Source organism: Aplysia californica, unplaced genomic scaffold (genome assembly GCF_000002075.1).
Source record: "Aplysia californica isolate F4 #8 unplaced genomic scaffold, AplCal3.0 scaffold00016, whole genome shotgun sequence".
In the NCBI taxonomy this organism is placed as follows: domain Eukaryota; kingdom Metazoa; phylum Mollusca; class Gastropoda; order Aplysiida; family Aplysiidae; genus Aplysia; species Aplysia californica.
The window spans coordinates 1,603,743-1,622,782 of NW_004797286.1; the positions used below are offsets into that span (position 1 = coordinate 1,603,743).

At 41.1% G+C, this 19,040-nt stretch overlaps 1 pseudogene; it reads left to right on the forward strand.

Moving 5' to 3' along the window:
- Positions 1-2,893, forward strand: part of LOC101855074 — an 11,424-nt pseudogene extending 8,531 nt beyond the window's left edge.
- Positions 2,894-19,040: the final 16,147 nt, after the last annotated feature.

Here is a 19,040-nt window from a genome sequence, read left to right on the forward strand (position 1 = left end):
TATGTCACCCCCTTTGATGCAGAAAAGCAAGCGTTAGACCAAAAACTATAGCATTTGGGTGTTGACCATAGCTACACCCCCTTAATTTTGACTGTATTGCTTTTTCCATGCACTTCCCCAACTCAAAATGGTCTTTTGTATTGTGTCAATTCTGATGCCATTTTTGGGTAAGAAAAACGATTGAAAATAGGATCTCTTATTCTCTGATTATCTCCTCTTAACCCTTCAAAAAGTTACTTTTATTATTTTAACTAATCATATTGGGTGTGGTGGTGGGTGTGGGGTGGGTGTGGTGGGTGTGGTGTCTGGTGGTTTTGGTGTCTGGTGGTTTTGGTGGGTTTTGGTGGGTTTTGGTGGGTTTTGGTGGGTTTTGGTGGGTTTTGGTGGGTTTTGGTGGTTTTTGGTGCTTGCTTGCTTGCTAACTTGCTTTGATCTACGTGTCCACCAAAATAGATCATTTCCAGGCCAGGCTAATGTACGAAGTTTTTGCACGGTGTAGAAGCGACTCAAAAAGATCCGCTTCCACCGACATCAGACCAGCTGAACCTATTTTTAGCACAGTGTGTTATGATTACGAGAACAACAGACAGCACAGGCGATTTATTTAACAATTTATTTAAAAACTAAAAAGCAACACATTATAATTATGGGAAAAATTGTTGGTAAGTTGGGAGGATGAGAAAAAGGGGAAAAAAAGCTGGGACTGGGATTCGAACCCACACTCACAAAATAATATTTTGCGTTTCAAACGCAGACACACTGTTCACTCGGCCATCAGAACTTTCATCAGTGAAGGGTAGATTAAGCTTCATATTTACAGCAATGTTTCAGGAAAGGCAAAGCGACATAATAAATCGAGATGTAGATCTAAAATCTAGGCCTAGATCTAGTGGACATGTAGATAAGGTCTGGAGAAAACTAAAAACTGGCGGAAAATTGGAAGCACTAAACATTAGAGAACGTAGATCTAGACACGTCCTTAGCTAGATTCTTGGTCTAACATGGCCTATTTTTAGCCCTCCTGAGAACGAAATAAACTAGATCTAGATCTAGATCTAGGTCAAGTGCTTTGATTTCATTTTTCTGCTGTCTTTCAGCACAAATCTGCTATTGTGCAAGATATTTTAATGAGATACAATTTTATTGATCATGTAAAGTGCAACGAAGAAGCAAAAATGTACTTAAAGATGCAAATTTCCTTCCAAAATGAGTCGAATCGAGGCCAGAGTATTACTTAATGAATACATGGGTTAAAATGGACACATGACTCAGCCTTGTTGTGATTGGCTGCAAACCACCCGATCGCGCGATTCGCAGGCAAGAAAACAAACGCGTTTGTTTTTGTAGGTCACCGATCGCGTGGATCAGTTTGTGCCACGATGGCCGCTTTGCGCCCTCGGTTTGGCTAGCCCTGACTACCCGATGGGCCCGACCCGACACGACCCGACCCGACCCGACCCGATCGCGTATGTGGGCACCCCCTATAAGTCACCAGAATTGTGCTCACGATCAAATTTTATTTCCTTCATTAGAAGTATTCAATGTGGCCACGAGAAGCAGCAAAAAATGCGATACGAGAATTCCTCCCAGAGGCGTCTCAACACATCACAACCAATTACATTGATTGCTAGTTGTTATTCGGTGTTTTTTAAGGATATCGAGGTTAGTGGTTAGCGGTGGAACGTAAACTCGATCTTTTGATACAGTCTTCATAAAAAGTTGAGCACCACTTGCAAAAGGGCACTCAAAATTAAAACCACCTTATCAAATTGTTCCTTCTATTACATACGTTTAATTCATCAATCCATAAGTGCAAAAAAGAAAGTTCATCACAATCGAAACCGAAATGCATAATTCCCAGCGCTCAAAAGGAACCCACCCTCAAAGTCGAAAACTACAAAAGAAAGTAGAACGGGTCTCAAATCTCGGCAATATCAAAGAAAACGACCAGTTAAGTTCGTGAATGTCAATAGAATTGTCATAAGCGCGGGTGCCCACCCTTCACAGCAAAGCTGTCAGGGCACCGCTGGCGCATAGAGTTGATCAGGCGTGCCACAAAGGCCTGAGGAATGTTGTTCCATTCTTGTTGCAGCCATCCAAGCAGCTACTGTAGGTTGGCGGGCAAAGGGTGGTTCTCCCAATTTCTCCGACGAACAGTTCAATAGGATTGAGGTCTGGACTGTTGGCTGGCCAAACCATGCGAATAATCTCCGCCTGCCGCACGAAGGCGTTGACGCCCTAGACCTGTGCGCGTGGCATTGTCTTCCTGAAAGACAGCAGCAGGCCCAATCTGCTACGGAGCAGGGACGAGCAGAGGTTGAAGGATCTCCTGCAGATACCTTTGCATTGTCAGGAAATCGTCGACATGGTAAAGGGAGATGTTCTGTGATGCCCACTGATCCCCCCCCCCCTTAAATCATAATGGCCTCCAAAACGGGACCACTTTTTGAACTGATTTGGCAGCAAGCTGCTCCCGTGGACGCCTCCAGATGCGGGTTCGGCTATCCCCGGATGTCAGACAGAACCGAGATTCACCAGTGAATAGGACCTCTGTCCACTGGGCATGTGTCAACCTCTGGTGGGCAGAGCACCAGATTTGACGGTTGGCTCGCTGGTTCTGGGTCAGCTTAAGTTTTCTGACTGGACGACGCGCACGAAGGTTGACGTCATGAACGCGATTACGTATTGTCTGCGAACTGACTGTAGTGTAGATGGCAGCTCGCCGACGTCGCCTGATGACACTGGCAGAGCTAGTCCGCTACTGTATTGTTTGGTGTTCGATGTAGCGGTCCTCTCTTGCTGTCGTTTTCTTGAAACAGCCCATGCGACGCCGCTCCTGGACTCTTCCTGTCACCGCAAGCCGCTGTCTATGATGATGGAGTGTGATACCTGAAGTCTGCGTGACACTTCGCGTACGCCAACTCCATCCTGCAGCCAGACAATTGCCCAAGTCGTTCAACTTTTGTCGTGGTGGCATGTGGCCTGGCATGGTAACACTGTAAAAACAGAGCTGAAACGGCGGCTTATATAGACAAACAAATGAGCATAGTTCGTAGCCAGAGGTGCATTCTTCCACGTGCATCTCGTTTTTGCCATGCAGAAAGCCCCAGGTATCGCTCACTGACTTTGAAACTCGGTCCAGTTTTGCCGAAATCGCAGATTTTCACATGCGCAAAGCAGGTCACATGACGCGCACGTGCCACCCACACAGTGGTTACCGCATTCACTATTAACCCCTTAGCCTAGCTACCGAATTTTACAAGATAAATCTGTTTACTTTTATATTTTTGGAAAATACTACCTAATATAAGGACTGGTCCTTAACTTTTTGTGAAGACTGTTTATATCACCACAAGAAAAAAATCAGGGATATGGCAAACCAAGCACAGAGAGCAGGGTCTTTTGTCCCTTTCTGACCAATCTATCATCGCCAAATTATTAAAAAGCTCGATAACTTTTCTTTCAAACGGTCTTTTTTATTGGTAAGTGTTTTACGGCGTGCTTGCAACGCATAATGTCATGTGAGCACGCAGGACACATTAAATATTTTCAATTGGTGGGAAATTTTGAATTTTGCCCGGGTGGCAGCCGAAGCCTTCTCTTATCGATTTTGGACCACCAAGAGATCTTTAACATGCGCATTTCGCACACGGGACCTCTGAGATTTTTAACCCATGTCCAAGAAGGCTAGGTGTAGATCTTTCCTACCCGCAGATCAGGGTTGTGGCTGAAAGACAGCAGCAGGAAGGAGCCTAGGAGTAGCAATAGATGGGCTGCAGAAAGAGTCAGGAGCCCAGAGGAGGGGGCCAATGAGGTGAGGGGGTGGGGACAGAAAGCAGACGACAGAACATTGCTACAGAGCAGGAAAGGAGGTGAAATGAAACAGTTTAAGAGAAGAAAATGTTTTCAAAGCTACCGGAATTCGAGTCCGGGACCTTTGAATGAGAGGCGAACACTTCAACCCCTAGGCCACGAGAGCCGCCTTCAAGTGGTCACCAACTCATTCCATAAAACGATGCTTGAAAACTGAAGCAATGCGTCAAAAACCCTGTTCGTTCGTTTTGAATCGCCCTGTATTTTCGATGTTTTGTGTTTCAAAGGCGGCTGGGAACTAACTTTTCTAATTAGGAAACTGGGATGAGGAAGGATATTTCTTTTAAAAAACCTGAAATATAATTTAGTCCCTGCTTGGATTCAAAATCAAACTATGCTTATAGGTGCTTGGCTTGTGAGGGAGTAATTGTACGTCAAGTTCGCTGTTTGTTGCATTTAAGCGCATATTTTGCTATCAACGTTCTAAAATTTAGGAAATGAAAGAGAAGACTTAACTCATGAAGCTACTACCAGACACATCTGTACACTATACCTCGCAAAGACATTCATAAACACACGTGGGCACAAAAGAGTTGTGCAAATATTGTAATCTTACTCTCTGACACACACAAACACATACATACATACATACATACACACACACACACACACGCACACACACGCACGCACACACACACACACACACACACACACACACACACACACACACACACACACACACACACACACATACACACACACACACACACACACATACACACACATAGGTATGCACACATAAACACACACGCACAACATTACAAGAATTTGATTAAGGCATGATAATTTTGCTTATTTGGTTTTATAATCTTTTTTTATATTACTCCTTTAGATGAGCTAATAGGCACCCCCCCCCCCCCCCCCCCAAAAAAAAAGGAAGAAAAACAAAAGAAAAAGAAACAAGCCACCGGCAATACTTATTTACCCCAGCTCTTTCTATGCTCCCTTTTCCTAGGTCCAGCTTTTGCGAGAGATTTCATTGTCAATGATCAGCAAGGTTACCCTATCTTGCCCGAGTTGTTTCACACGTTTGGCGTTATCTGCTCAGCAGTAATGGTTTTCTGTCTGGGTCAGCACTCAGAAGATATAGCAGTAGGGAACCGACTGAAGAGCTCATTGGTGGTTTATCCAATCAATAATTAATTGTCTTGTCGTTTTTATTTCCATTTAAATATTTGTACTCACTTACAAAACCCAATTACTTCACAACAAAAAGAAAGCTTCGGGCACCCATAAAAAAACTGTGGTATTGAAATAATAATTTTTAAAACCGTTGGTTTTCCCGGAACTAGGTGAGAGGATTTTCGTTTCTTTATTTTTCAAGAAAAGATATACATAATTTAGAACTTGGACATTGGATTTTCCGCCTTTCTTCAAAGTATTAGGTCCTCTTTGACCCGTCCCCGTTCTATCCATCCCTCCCCCCTCATTTTTACAGGAAGAAGAGAGCAAAGAGAGTACGGAAGTAACGAAAGATAAAAGGGAACAGAATGAAAGAAGGACGTAATATAAGAAAGAAGGGGAAAATGAAAAAAAGAAAAGCGTGAAGGCCAAGCAAACAAAACGGAAAGAGACGGCCCAGGGCCTCTCATTCCGAGCTTTGAGCATCGGACGATTTTCTGCCGAAATGGGAAGTGGGAGTGGAAGCAGCTGGGGGTGTCTTCATAAAGTTTGTTTAGTTTTGAAAAAAATGTTTGAAAAGGAGAAAAGAGTCGGAAAGATATTTAATGTGTGTGTGTGTGTGTGTGTGTGTGTGTGTGTGTGTGTGTGTGTGTGTGTGTGTGTTGTGTGTGTGTGTGTGTGTGTGTGCCTTGCCCCCTTGAATCTTCGTTATTGAAATATGCTCCGTTGTAATGTAACATCAATGAATCAGGAGTGCTGATATTCTATCAGATAGTTAGGCGTGAAAGAAAAAGAAAAAGAAAAAGAACAACAAGAAGAGCAAGATTAACAAGGAGAACAAGAACGAGTTACTAGAAAGAAAAGAAATCGAAGACGATTGAAAGGGGAAGAAAAAGTAAGAACAGGAATACTTGCGGAAGCAGAACTAGTGCTTACTATACATGAATTATTCTCGTACAATTGCGTACCCATCATGAATGCAAATTTCAACAGCTTGAAATCAGAAACACATCGAAGAAAATGCTTTCCATTCCGCATTTCTCCTTTATAAAAACCCATGGTGAATGAAGAGTTTGCTGCTGTCCTGTTCACATCGTGCCGGGGAGACTACCCCATCTAAACATTCTCACAGCCGTCGATATCCCCTCTTCTTAATTCAAATACGTTCAAGGGATGCTCATGTTGTCATGTTATTGATTTCGAAAAGTAATTTTTCGATCGAACTTCGTTCACCTCATTTCCGAACTGTGAAAGATTAATTTGCTTGTAAAAAAAATAAGAAGAAGAAAATCTGGACTATTTTCGGTCAAAACGGAAACAAAAAGTAATATGATGCTCTCAAATGCTAAGTGGATTGTTGAATGGAATAGTGAATGTGAGTTCTTTGGATGTGAATGTTCTAAGAAAAACAGGTTATTAAAAACCTACCTTCGAGTTCTATCGTCGTGTCATAATTAACCTATAAGGAGAAAAGTTGCCTACTTTTGCATGAGCACTGGTATTACAGATGAATATCACGCACTGTATACAATGTGTTTTTGTCCTAAAAGTAATTATTTCAGATTTTAAAAAAAAATGTATTATAGTTAAATTCCTTTCAATCATTTTAAATGTGTCCGACTCCTGGTTTCGTTTATCCCACTGCGGTCGTCTAATTTGTCTTGTTAGCTAGCCAGCCCTGACTTGTCTGATTTATCCAGGAAAAGCGAATTCTTTAATTTTTTGGAGTTCTCTTTTTTCATTCCTCCCTCATTCATTTCTTGTATATTTTAGGGATTTTTGCATTGGTTAAATATATCTACCTCCCTAAGCCATCAAAAGTTCTTCTTGTTTGTGTTTATGTTATAACAATCTTATATTTATTGTGAGAGCTCTACAAAAGAATCGAACACTAATAAATTATTCTTACTTTCATCTGCCCAATAAAACACATAGGGTACACCCTACATGGGTATTAATCGAGACAGTTTTATAGAGGTATCTGTACACAACGTTATTCCCCTTACTTTACCACAGCAGTAGCAACAACATCATCATCATCATCATCATCATCATCATCATCATCATCATCATCATCATCATCATCATCAACAACAACAACAACAATAGCAACAACAACAACAATAGCAACAACAACAACAATAGCAACAACAACACAAACACACACACACACAAACAAACACACAAACACACACACACACACACAAACACACAAACACACACACACACATACATAACGTTCTTAACAGCAGGAGGAGAAAAATCATGCTTGGGGCATTTTGCATATTATAGTCTACTGATGGGAAGCGACAGAAAGAGAGCTAGTTTATAAGATAAAACATTATTTCACAGTCAAAGGTTCTGCTCGAAAACAAGATATTTGGTAAAACAGCATGTTGTCATTGCAGCTGAAAAGATTAATTTTAGGCAGACGCTTCAACTCCAGCTTAAAGATAATGTCAGCTTAAAAATAACGCTGAAGAAAATGGTTTTGTGCCTCAATGCCGTACTGTTAAGAGCAGAGGAACTTGAAATCCAATAAGCCTTAGTCTGACTGTCTGATTCAGACATGGGAACTCGGAAAAGAAATGTTTTCTTCAATTACTGTAAGTAAAGTGTAAAGGAAGGTATTTCTGGTAGTGTGGACACAGTCTCTTCCGTCACGCTCACGCTAAGATACACATATGGACGAAGATGGGCTGTGTGGCTGTTCCAAGAAAAATCAAATATGATCTTGAAAAACAAAAACTACAGTTAGGCTGGATGAACAGCTGAGTTGGCATGGGTACGTGAAGGGTGATGGAAACTTTGAACTTTGTTAGCGCTTAACTTACGTAGTCTTTCAAGAAACTCCTTTTTGACCCGTATCCCTTTTTGTAAAGTGCCAAGTATCTTCGAGTTCAAGAAATGTGCATCAAAATGTTAGTTATACGAAACTTAACTGAACGTTTTCTTACAAAAGATAGAACAATATTTACTGCCATGAGTAAACGATGTTTGACGATGTTAGCGAGAATGTAGGATATGTAAATACATTTTTGTATTCTTCATCTGTAGTTTCTATTTTTGCAGCTGCTATTGTTACACTGCGCGATTGCTGCCGTGTATGCTAGCATTGATTCATTAATGAAGCTATTGTTTCCGCCACTGATCATATTAACAATGGTATTGATAATGACGACGACGACGACAAGACGACGACGCTGATTATGATGAAGATGATGTTTATGATGATGATGTGATGATGATGATGATGATGATGATGATGATGATGATGATGATGATGATGATGATGATGAAATGAACATCTGATTGAAAATGACCAACCATATCCAAGTCTCAAGTATATTTTTTTTCTACTATGATGATGATGAGCAATGTTATGAATTGTGTTGTTAACCCTTTTCTATTGTGTTGCCTATTTAACACCCCATCTGGCTGTCGCGATGGCCAAGACATGTCCGCCACTCCCATCTCCCCTCAGGGAGTGACCAAACGTTAGATCTAAGAAAAGTATTATTGCGAGGAGCAAACAAAAAGCTTTCTTTTTTATCGTACCATGAAGGAATAAAGGTAAAATCCTGATATTTTGGGGTGAAAGCCAACAATCATCTTCCTAGAATGCATATAAATTTGGGGGAATTTCCGATCACTAGTTTTAACACAAACGCACTGAACGTGAATGAGGGTATGTTGTTCTCCAGTTCCTACATAAAAACAAAGATAGTGAATAACAAGATGGGCCACTCAGCCAAAAAAGTGTCCGCAGGAAGTATGCTCTTTGCTTCAGATGGCGCTGCAGTCTGTTTTGAAGCTCTCTTTCGTTTTTCCAGAAGAAGAATAGGAATAGCACCTCCTTGCGTGTGCAGATCGACTGCTGTTCATCAGCAGTTCGGGTACGTTCAGTGCGGAGTTTTAGTTTTTTTAAAATGTTAATGACCTCTCGCCTTTCATTCTAAAGTCAAATTAAACGAAGAAAACCATCACCCTTTCCTCCGGAAGAGGTTTTTTGTCAGCGTAACCATTTAAAAAAAGCGTTCTTCCAAAATTTATCCCAAAACTTGCTAGTTTCACTTTGATTTTTTAAAACTCAAGTAGGGTAACTCTGTTTGCAAAGAGTGCGCTTTTGTGAAGAGGGCGCCACCAAATTTTGAGGACACTTTTTTAATTGGCTCAAAGAGAGAAGTGGCCCATCTTGTTATGTACTATCATTGATAAAAATGGAGAAAATTGAGCACAGGGCAGTAATGAGGGCTTTTGTTCTTGCAAGGCCAGCAACTACAGGATATTTTCACGGAGATGAAAGCCGTATATGGAACTGATTGCCCATCCCGTGCTGTGATAAAATTTTGGTTTACAAAATTCAAATGCGGATTCATGGACATTAAAGATGACCGCTGTGATGGTCACACAGTGACAGCAACAGCAGAAAAGAATGTGTTGAAAATCAAGAAACTTGTGTTGTCTGATATGCGGGTGACGTTTGAGCATAGAGAAGCTACGCTTAGCATTTGATCAGTTGAACGAATCTTAGACGGACATTTGAATATGACTGCGAGATGGGTCCCACGTTTGTTGACTAATCCATAAAAAGTGCAACGTGTGCATTGTTGTCAAGAATTGCTTGGTCTGTATGAAAAGGATGAAACTTAATTTTTTGAAAGACTTGTAACCTTGGATGAGATATGGGTCCACGACTACAATCCTGAGTCAAAATCTGCTTCAATTCAGTGGAATTTTCCCCTCGTCCCAACACCAAGGAAGGCAAAGGTGCAGCCATCAAGTGGAAAAGTGAGGCTATCAGGTTTTTGGGACCAAGAAGGAATGATTATGAAGGACTATCTTCAAAATTGACCCACGATCACAGGTGACCATTATTCTAACCAGCTAAAAGAAATTACGAGAGGCTATAAAAGAAAAACGAGGAGGAAAGATCGGAAAAGGGCATTTTGTGCTTCATGACAACGTGCCAGCACAAAATCCAAAAAGGCTCCTGAAACTGCGCGAGAAAGGGGCTATGAAATTTCGACATCCACCCTATTCTCCAGATTTTGTCCCGTCCGACATTTTTTTAGATTCCCCAAACTGAAAAAGGATTTGAAAGGAAGGCATTTTGAAAGTGATGATAAGGTCTAAGAAGCAGTTAAGGGTTCTGCTGACAAAGAAAGAGTCTTCTATTCTCAAGGTCTTTTCAAGGTCGCACATCGATGGCAAGAATGTATAACTGTGGGCGGCGATTACACATAAAAAGATTAAGGTTAGGACCAATTTTCAGCTTTCTACTTTTATTCCTTCATGGTCAGGTAAAAAAAACTTTTGGTGTGCCCCTCGTGCGTCATCAGGATCCCTAGCAATTATCAAAGGTCTGCCAAAAATTCACATGGGGTTGGTTCATGGCCCCTAACCTGAACCAAAAGATTTGACATGCACGGTATTTGTGGCTTGTTGAACTTTGACATCTATGTTGCGTGTCACAGGAGTTCAAGGTTGTGACACTTTTAAAATGTCTTCGCTGGTTACCGCCTTCCCTTGACCGCTCCAAGGAGCTGTAGGTCAGCATAAATTCCATGTATGTTGGTCAAAAATTAATTCAGTCAAATGGACGCTGTGCCGATGAAAGGCACCTGAAAATATTTTTATCGTTTCTATGGATTTGATCACAAAAAGTTGACGTTTTCCTTTTCTCCCCCCCCTCTCTCTCTTTCTCTCTCTCTCTATCTCTTTCTCTCTCCTCTATCTCCCTCTCTCTCTGTTCCTCTTACCCTCCTCTCTGTCTATTTCTCTCTTTCCTTTTTGTCTCTATCTAACCTATCTATATATCTCTTTCTCCTTTTCTCTCTCGTTTACTACCAATCACCTACTCTTCCCCTTTCCCTCCACTTCTAGTCCGTCTTTCTCTCCTATCACTGACTAGACATTTTCCTCCTCCAATCTAAGTCCTAACTCAAGTTAGTGTACGTTCTGGTTTCCTATTATAACTCTGGTTTACGCACAAATACGCGCGCGCACATACACACACAGACACACACACACACACACACACACACACACACACACTTACACACTCACACGTACGCATACACACACACAAACACACTCACACATACCGTTACGAAGAACAGGCAAAACACAGAGAAGTAGAGAAGAGGGCTGGAAGAAAGAGAGACAGATAGACAGACAGACAGATGGAAAAGGACAAGTTGGTATTGTGAAGAGGTTGATCATAACAAGTCAATTCATTCCTTATAAAAGATCTGAAAAGTACATAATAATACTGTTAGTGTTAGGTCAAACACTCTTCTTTGGATCAAATTATGTTATTCATAGCTGCAGTTACAATTGGTGGAACATAACACATGTTAAAAACAACAACAACAAACAAACAAACAAACAAACAAAAAATAAAATCAAATAAAAGCGAACCCAGAAAAATTCTAGCTCTACATATTAAAAGTTTGAGCAATTCTGGCAAAAGCTTTTATTTCCATTTTTGTTCCAGAAAATAAGTGTCCACGCACATATATACGGTTACAGTCGGACATTGTGGACGGTGTGACCCTTTAATGATACAGAAAGAAAGTTTTATTTGCAGTCTCTCGTCCAGGGCATTTTTGTATTAAGAATAATCATGCGGAACTTTGCGTAATATGTTGAAAGAGCGTAGGAGTCTCTGAGAAGGAAGGCAATATTCCATTAATGAAAAAGCAAACAATATAACGCAATAACTTGCCGAATAAAGGCAACAGGTGCACAATAAAAATAAATGCTATTTGGATCAAATATCATCTTGTTTTCGGTAAGATGTATAAACAGATCGATAAGCAAAAGAGTCTAGAGCCATGTAGATGAGCTGGTATAATTCTGGACTACTTTGTGGACAATGTGCACTGCAACTATCACACTCATTATGGTTATCATCATTATTATCATGCCTGCTTCAGAATGCAATGTCTTGTGATCAATAAAAGTAAAAGGAGTCGGCTACATTGCCTTTTTTATTTTTTGGACAGATTTGTCATTCTTCGATAGGGCTGTTGTTGAAACATTTCTCAAAAGGATCTGTAACACAATGTAAGATAATGCTACCTCTCCTTGATGTTTTTTTTTCTCTCAGAAGACACCCCATTCTGCCCCGCCCCACCCCCCCCCCCCAACCCGGAACGTTTCCATTCATGTTTCCCTTATTACCTAAACCATTTTCATACATACACGCACTGAAACTTACACATACACTCATATACACACACACACACACACACACACACACAAACACACACACACACACATACACACACACACACACATACACACACATAGACACACACATACACACACACACACAAACAGACTCATACACAAATCATATCTATCTATCTATCTATCTATCTATCTATCTATCTATCTATCTATCTATCCTGCCGTCTGTGGTACAACGGTTAGGCGCTTCGCTGTAGAACGCAGGAGACCTGAGATCGATTCCCGGGTGGGAAGAAGACTTTTTTTTATCGAGTATCTCGGTCTTTCTGCAGGAATGTTGTATCCCCCTTAGCTTGGGTTGGATCAAAAGCCGCCTCCTGAATGATCCAAATTGTGTCGATGGTGGCGTCAAATCATATTCATAAAAAAAACTATTGCCCATCTATCTATCTACCACTTTCCCTGGTGTCCTCAAGCAAACCCAAGCATCGGGATTTGGAGTCCGTCAATCACCCTGCCATTCTGTGGCACAATCAGCTTCACTGCAGGAGGGATATCCTCATATCTCTTCATCCTTCTGCTTCAGTCGTCTGCTTGAAGAGTGTAAATATAACTCCAGATTATATTATTTCTTTTTCGTCTTTTGCTTTACGTTCCCTCATGCTTTTATTCCTTAATCTCTCCTGATTCCAAGATCGATAATTCTAAGTTGTGTGCCTGTATGTCTGTCTATCTGCCCCCCCCCCTCCCTCTTTCTCTCTCTCTCTCTCTTTCTCTCTCTCTCTCTCTCTCTCTATCTGTGTGTGTGTGTGTTTGTCTCTTTCTCTGTCTGTCTGTCTGTCTGTCTGTCTGTCTGTCTGTCTGTCTGTCTGTCTGTCTGTCTGTCTGTCTGTCTGTAGGTAATGTATTATCAGTATGTAATGTATACATGTGTGCATGTATGTATACATGTAATGTACGTGCATATGTGTGTATGTGTGTATGTGTGTGTGTGTGTGTGTGTGTGTGTGTGTGTGTGCGTGTGTGTGTGTATGTGTGTGTGTGTCCCCGCGGGGGCGTATATGTGAAGGGTGGAGAGAAAATAGCGAAAGAAAGAGAGGGGGGGGGCAGAGAAATGTTCAACTCGTACGTACGAATATTACTATACCTCCACTGCAAGCTTATTCATAAAGTAAATGACCCTCACCTTACTCTGTGAGAACTGTAATTTTCGCAGCTTCCCGACGCGACTTGGAAAAACAGACAGTAAAAATGAAAAAGAGGATATCATTATTCGCTCGCACCCTTTTTACTCTCTCCCACGCATAGAGATTTTGAAAAACCATTTGCCACATTCCAAGTTAATGAACTTGGGCCCTTGCACGGAATACTTACATTATACAGTTAAACAGTTTTGGGGGAGATAAGAAAGACTCATGTCTGTGTTAACGTTTAACCATGCTGTGCTTGGCATACCGAAGAAGCTATGTATTAATAGTATTATAGATCAGATCTGATTCTTCAGGCTGTATCTTTTCCCTCTGAAAATTAGCGTTTGTGTTCTAATTTTGAAAAGTTTCATATAATGACGAACGATCTGTTTGTGTGTGTGTGTGTGTATGTGTGTGTGTGTGTGTGTGTGTGTGTGAGAGAGAGAGAGAGAGAGAGAGAGAGATAGAGAGAGAGAGAGAGAGAGAGAGAGAGGGAGAGAGAGTGTGTGTGTATGTGTATGAGTGTATGTGTGAGTGTATGTGTGAGTGTATGTGTTGTAAGAGAGTAGAGAAAGAGAGAGAGAGAGAGAGAGAGATAGAGAGAGATAGATAGAGATAGAGAGAGAGAGAGAGAGAGAGAGAGAGAGAGAGAGAGAGAGAGAGAGAAATGGGATCGGATGGGCAGAAGGCAACTAAGGTGATAAAGACAGATTATGGATTTGGATATCAGCTTCTCACAAACCAAAACGTAAACGCTCTACAGATGCTGGAAGGACAGTGATTCTCTCTTCGACTCTCTGCTAAAACGTCTGGCAACTTAGAAAACCTTTAAAGGGTCCTAATCCAGTCTACTGGACTTCGCCGTTAATTCGGTGGTCCCTGAAAAGACTTATGTAGTAGTTGTATAGTCTAGCCCACCTTTTCTTATGTCTAAATTCCATTTACGAAGTACAAAGTGTGCGTTCCGAATGGAAACGCCTCTCGTCCCCCGCCCCCCTCCCCCCTCTCCCCCCTCTCTCTCTCTCTCTCTCTCTCTCTCTCTCTCTCTCTCTCTCTCTCTCTCTCTCTCTCTCTTTCTCTCTCTCTCATTCTTTCCCTTTCTTTCTCTCTCTCACTCACACAAACAAATATATTATGTTATATATTATTTTATTTATATATAATATAAATACTAGCGAGCAAAAGAAACGCAAAATCCTGTTTACCTTTGCAATGGTGATCATGTTCGTTTTCCATTTTTAACAAAACGGGGGAATTTAAACACAAACTGTTTTCTGGCATTATGAAACGATATGTGGGGGCATCACTGTGAAACTTACATTTTCGCGGAATATATTTTTAACTTCCGGTTAATGCATCAAAATGCTCAGTAGTGGTTTTGGCTACAATTAGATCGGATAACCGCAGTGCATCTCCGGTACAGGGAAGCCACTTGCTTGTTAGTAAAACATAGCGGGATCTGCCTCCACATCTCCCGGATGGCCACATTCACTTTCTGAGTGGTTCTCGGCCTTGGTTATCTCCCCTCAGTGCGTCTTTTAATTTCGTCCTAAAAATGCTTAACTGGGTTTAAATCCGTGCTAAGGGCAGGGTGAGGCCGCAGAGTGATGCCATGGTGTTGGAGGAAATCCTGTGTAACACGGGAAGCGTGCGCACAAGCAATATCTGGATGGAACCTGAAGTTAAAATTTTGACTGTGTAGAGGGGCCTAAGAACTTCTGCTAAGCAACGGGCAGCATTGATAGCTAGACATCGACCTTGGCCTTGATTTTGGAAGACTATTGGTCCTACTTTGTGGTTCCACATGATTCCACCCAAATCATTACGCAATGTCCTTCCCAGTGATTCCTTTCTTGGACACAGTGGTTACGATAACGTTTGCCTTTCTCTTGGTTAACTCTGAGGTCCCTGTTTATTGCATCTATGGAGAATAGGCATTCGTCCAAAAATGAGAACCAAAGACCAGTCTCTCAGACGCCTGTTGACATGGTGCTGGGCCCAGTTGAAACGCTCTTAGCGATGGTGTGCGGTCAAGACTGGGCCATGGTAAGGTCGAGGGCGTCTGGGGCTTTTCTTACGTAATCCTGGGTTTACTGTGTGTCGTCTTATGGCTCTTCTGTGGGTACCCCTTACGAAATCTGATGTTCTTGTAGCTGTCTGAAGTCGATTTGAACGATACATCTAGACAATGTATTTGTATGCACGTGCATCAGTCACTCCGGGTCGCTCTGACCTTTTTCCGTCCGAGATAAAATTCGTGAGCTAAAAATATGTTATGAGTCTGTGGATAGTCGAGATGTGAACACCAAAATGATTGGCAACCACAATTTGCCTTTCTCCACCCTCCAAACGGTCTATTACTATTTCTTGCTGTATAGCCCTTAAACGTGGCATTGTCGTAGCAATTGCAGGTGAAATGACCGAACCGATTATTTACTACGGCTTTTATAGCCGAGCTCAGGAGATTACTTTTCACCCCTTTTTCACTCATTTAGACCATGTTTTGAAGGCACGACGTGACTTTTTCCATGCTTGAATTAAAGGGCAATAACTCTAGTTGGCGGTGACAAGCATGACGGGTGATTTTGATTTCCGAAGAGGATATGATATACTATCGACGGTGTAAACTTTAGTCTTCTACCATTGATGGTTGCTTAGTTATGACCAAAATAGTTTGTTGCGTTTCTTTTGCTTGGTAGTATACATAGAAAGAGAGATAGATAGATAGACACCCCCTCACACCCCGAACACACTTATACACATTCACACACACTCACACACACACAAACACACACACACGCACTCTCTCTCTCTCACACACACACACACACACACACACACACACACACACACACACAAAAGGGGAAATGAAGCAAAAAAGGGTCTTAATGATTTATTACTGTTGATGCGTTTTTGTGTTTTAAAAAAATCTGACTCAAATCGCACTGTGAACACAACCTGTCTCCGCTGTCATGCTTGTTTAATTCCCCCCCCCCCCCCTCCCTCCCTGATGCCCTGAAATGAGATTTCGGTTTATAACTCGAAATGAACGGTGTAAATATTTACAAATCATTAACACAACTTTGAGATCAATTTGGAGGCGGTATTCTTCCAACGATCCTGCCACGGCCAATCATCTTAGAGGGACACAACACACATGAAAAAACACAGAGGTACTTGAACCACCATATTTTTCCTGAGGGCGAAGGATTTGACCTTTACAGTACGTCAATTGCAGGCACTGGCCAAACTTGCACGCAGAATATATATATTTTTTGGGGGTTATATCGTGTGAAGAGGATTCGCGCTCATATGACCTTATGCAGTTGCGAGCGCCGTAAAACACTTACCAAAACAAACAAGAAGAGGATTACATAAAGAAAAATGTATCAATATTTCAGTCCACTAAAAATGGCTTTTACAAGAAAACCATAATCTCTCTCAAACTAATTCCCTTTCACATACTGGGCATTCAGAGACACGTTGATTCATTTGGAGGCGAGAAATAGTGGAACCTGTTGGTCGGAAAATCTAGGCAAAGTCCAGAGCATTTCAAAGGCAAATCAGTTTTTCCAGGGTCAAGATGGCAACACAATGAAGTGTGGTCGACTTGAGAATCGCTGGGATGAGTTAGAAATAGACTGTTCCCCTTTTCCTTACTCTGTCTGGGAGGAACTGATTCATTTTCAAACGTTGACGAATCAGTTCTTGAAAACGTCTTTTTACTTTGTTGTACCATGGCCTGAAGGGATCTTCCAAGTCTCACAGAGCCTTCTCACCAAGTCTTTCTCAGCGTGCTACGCTCTCTCCAGGCCAAGTTGCAATTGATCCTCATACATGCATTATTGTTTTAGTATCAAACCAAAAATCCTTTACACTGACTCTATCGAAGGCCAATTCGCCGTTTTGCCGAGACCAGAAAATTCCATCACTCCTCGACACCTTAACGTTACAGAGGAAATAGGCGTAAGTGGGTCCAAGTGAAAGAAATGGACAATTTTGATATAAACGTCAGAACTTTGGCATCTCTGGGGAAAAGGATCTCAGATGTTTTCCCGCCATCCCTTTAACGTGTGCCAGAATCGAATTCACTACGCAAAAGACTATTAATATTACATGGTATGCTCTTTCCACTAGCTTTATTCTGTTATGTTTTAACCATTAGCAACAAACAATGATTCTTTCTAATGAATTCTTTGCTTGCAGACTGATGATTTACTTTGATAAAGCTTGATGTGCACTATAAGGGAACATTCTGACCAAATAGCCTTTTTGTTTTGAATCTGTTGTTGCAAATGTAAACGAAAGGGAATCCAAGCAGTGTAACCGACATTTAGCAGTCTAGAATGTGGCTATTTGGGTCTTTATTGGTCGGAAACACAAGCAAAATGTGACCCTTACTTAATGTGTAATAAGTATACACTTTTATGAATACACACTAACTGTAACATTTCTTTGCCATTAAGGGGGGGGGGATACACCTGGAGGCTATCTCGCTTATTACAGGACCGAATTTTACCAATTTGACACATATAACAAGCATAGTAAGGAGTCTTAAAATCCGCAATCAAATTTTTGTAAAAAGTTTCGTTTCCATGGATACGCCGCCATATTGGATTTTATTGACATGTCTTACGTAATGAATACCGCACTTATCGCTCATGGAAATTGATTGTTTTTTTACATGCGTGTTTACAAACATTAAATCTAAAAATTTGTCTGTTGTTTTTTTCCTAAACGAATCACAACATTTTTAATGAATTTTTTCCTGAGGTAGCATTTAATTTTGCGAAAAATCCGTGAAAATCCACACTCCATACACCACCAACAAAAATCTATTCCATATATCAAAAATTCAACAGACACATTTTTAGTATTACCTCTTCTCTTCATTCTGTGAAAATTTCGTGAGGATTGGATGAAAAATGGTGGAGTTATTCAAAAAAGTATAGAGAAAAGTAGCGTTTTGAGAAAACGGCCGATAAAGAAAAATAAAATACTGACTTAATGAGGAAATGGCGGTTACAAACATGCCCGGTGTGGAAAAAATACGATTTTTAGGGGTTCTTATGCGATGAAATAGTTGTATGAGAGGCTGAGTAAAAATGCCTACAACTCAAATTCCATGATTTTGAGCCGAATTTTGACTTTGGGGGTGTAGTCCCCCCCCACCCCCCCCCTTAAATAATATGTATAACGGTGGGAAATATCAGTTTTTGGAATTTGTTTTTCAAATTAGGCAATTTTGTTGCTGTCAAAACTAGATTGGATTGCTGATGTGGCCACTCTCCCTGTGTGTTTTAGTTTCTTTTGGACCTTTCTTTTTACTTCTATCTCTCTCTCTCTCTCTCTCTCTCTCTCTCTCTTCTCTCTCTCTCTCTCATTCTCTCTCTCTCTCTATCTATATATCTATCTATCTATCTATATATCTATCTATCTATCTATCTATCTATCCATCTATCTCCCACCCTCCCCCCTTTTCTTTCACTCCCCTCCCCATTTTTCTTTGTCCGTCTTATCTTTTCTCCCTTCAGCCTCCTCTAATCTCCACGTTTCCTGTCAACATTTCATCCCTTCATGCTGTTTTCTGACAAAGGAAAATCACTTTGTATGACTTTGTCTCCGAAATGAAGATCTATAAGCCAAGTCTTGTCTAGA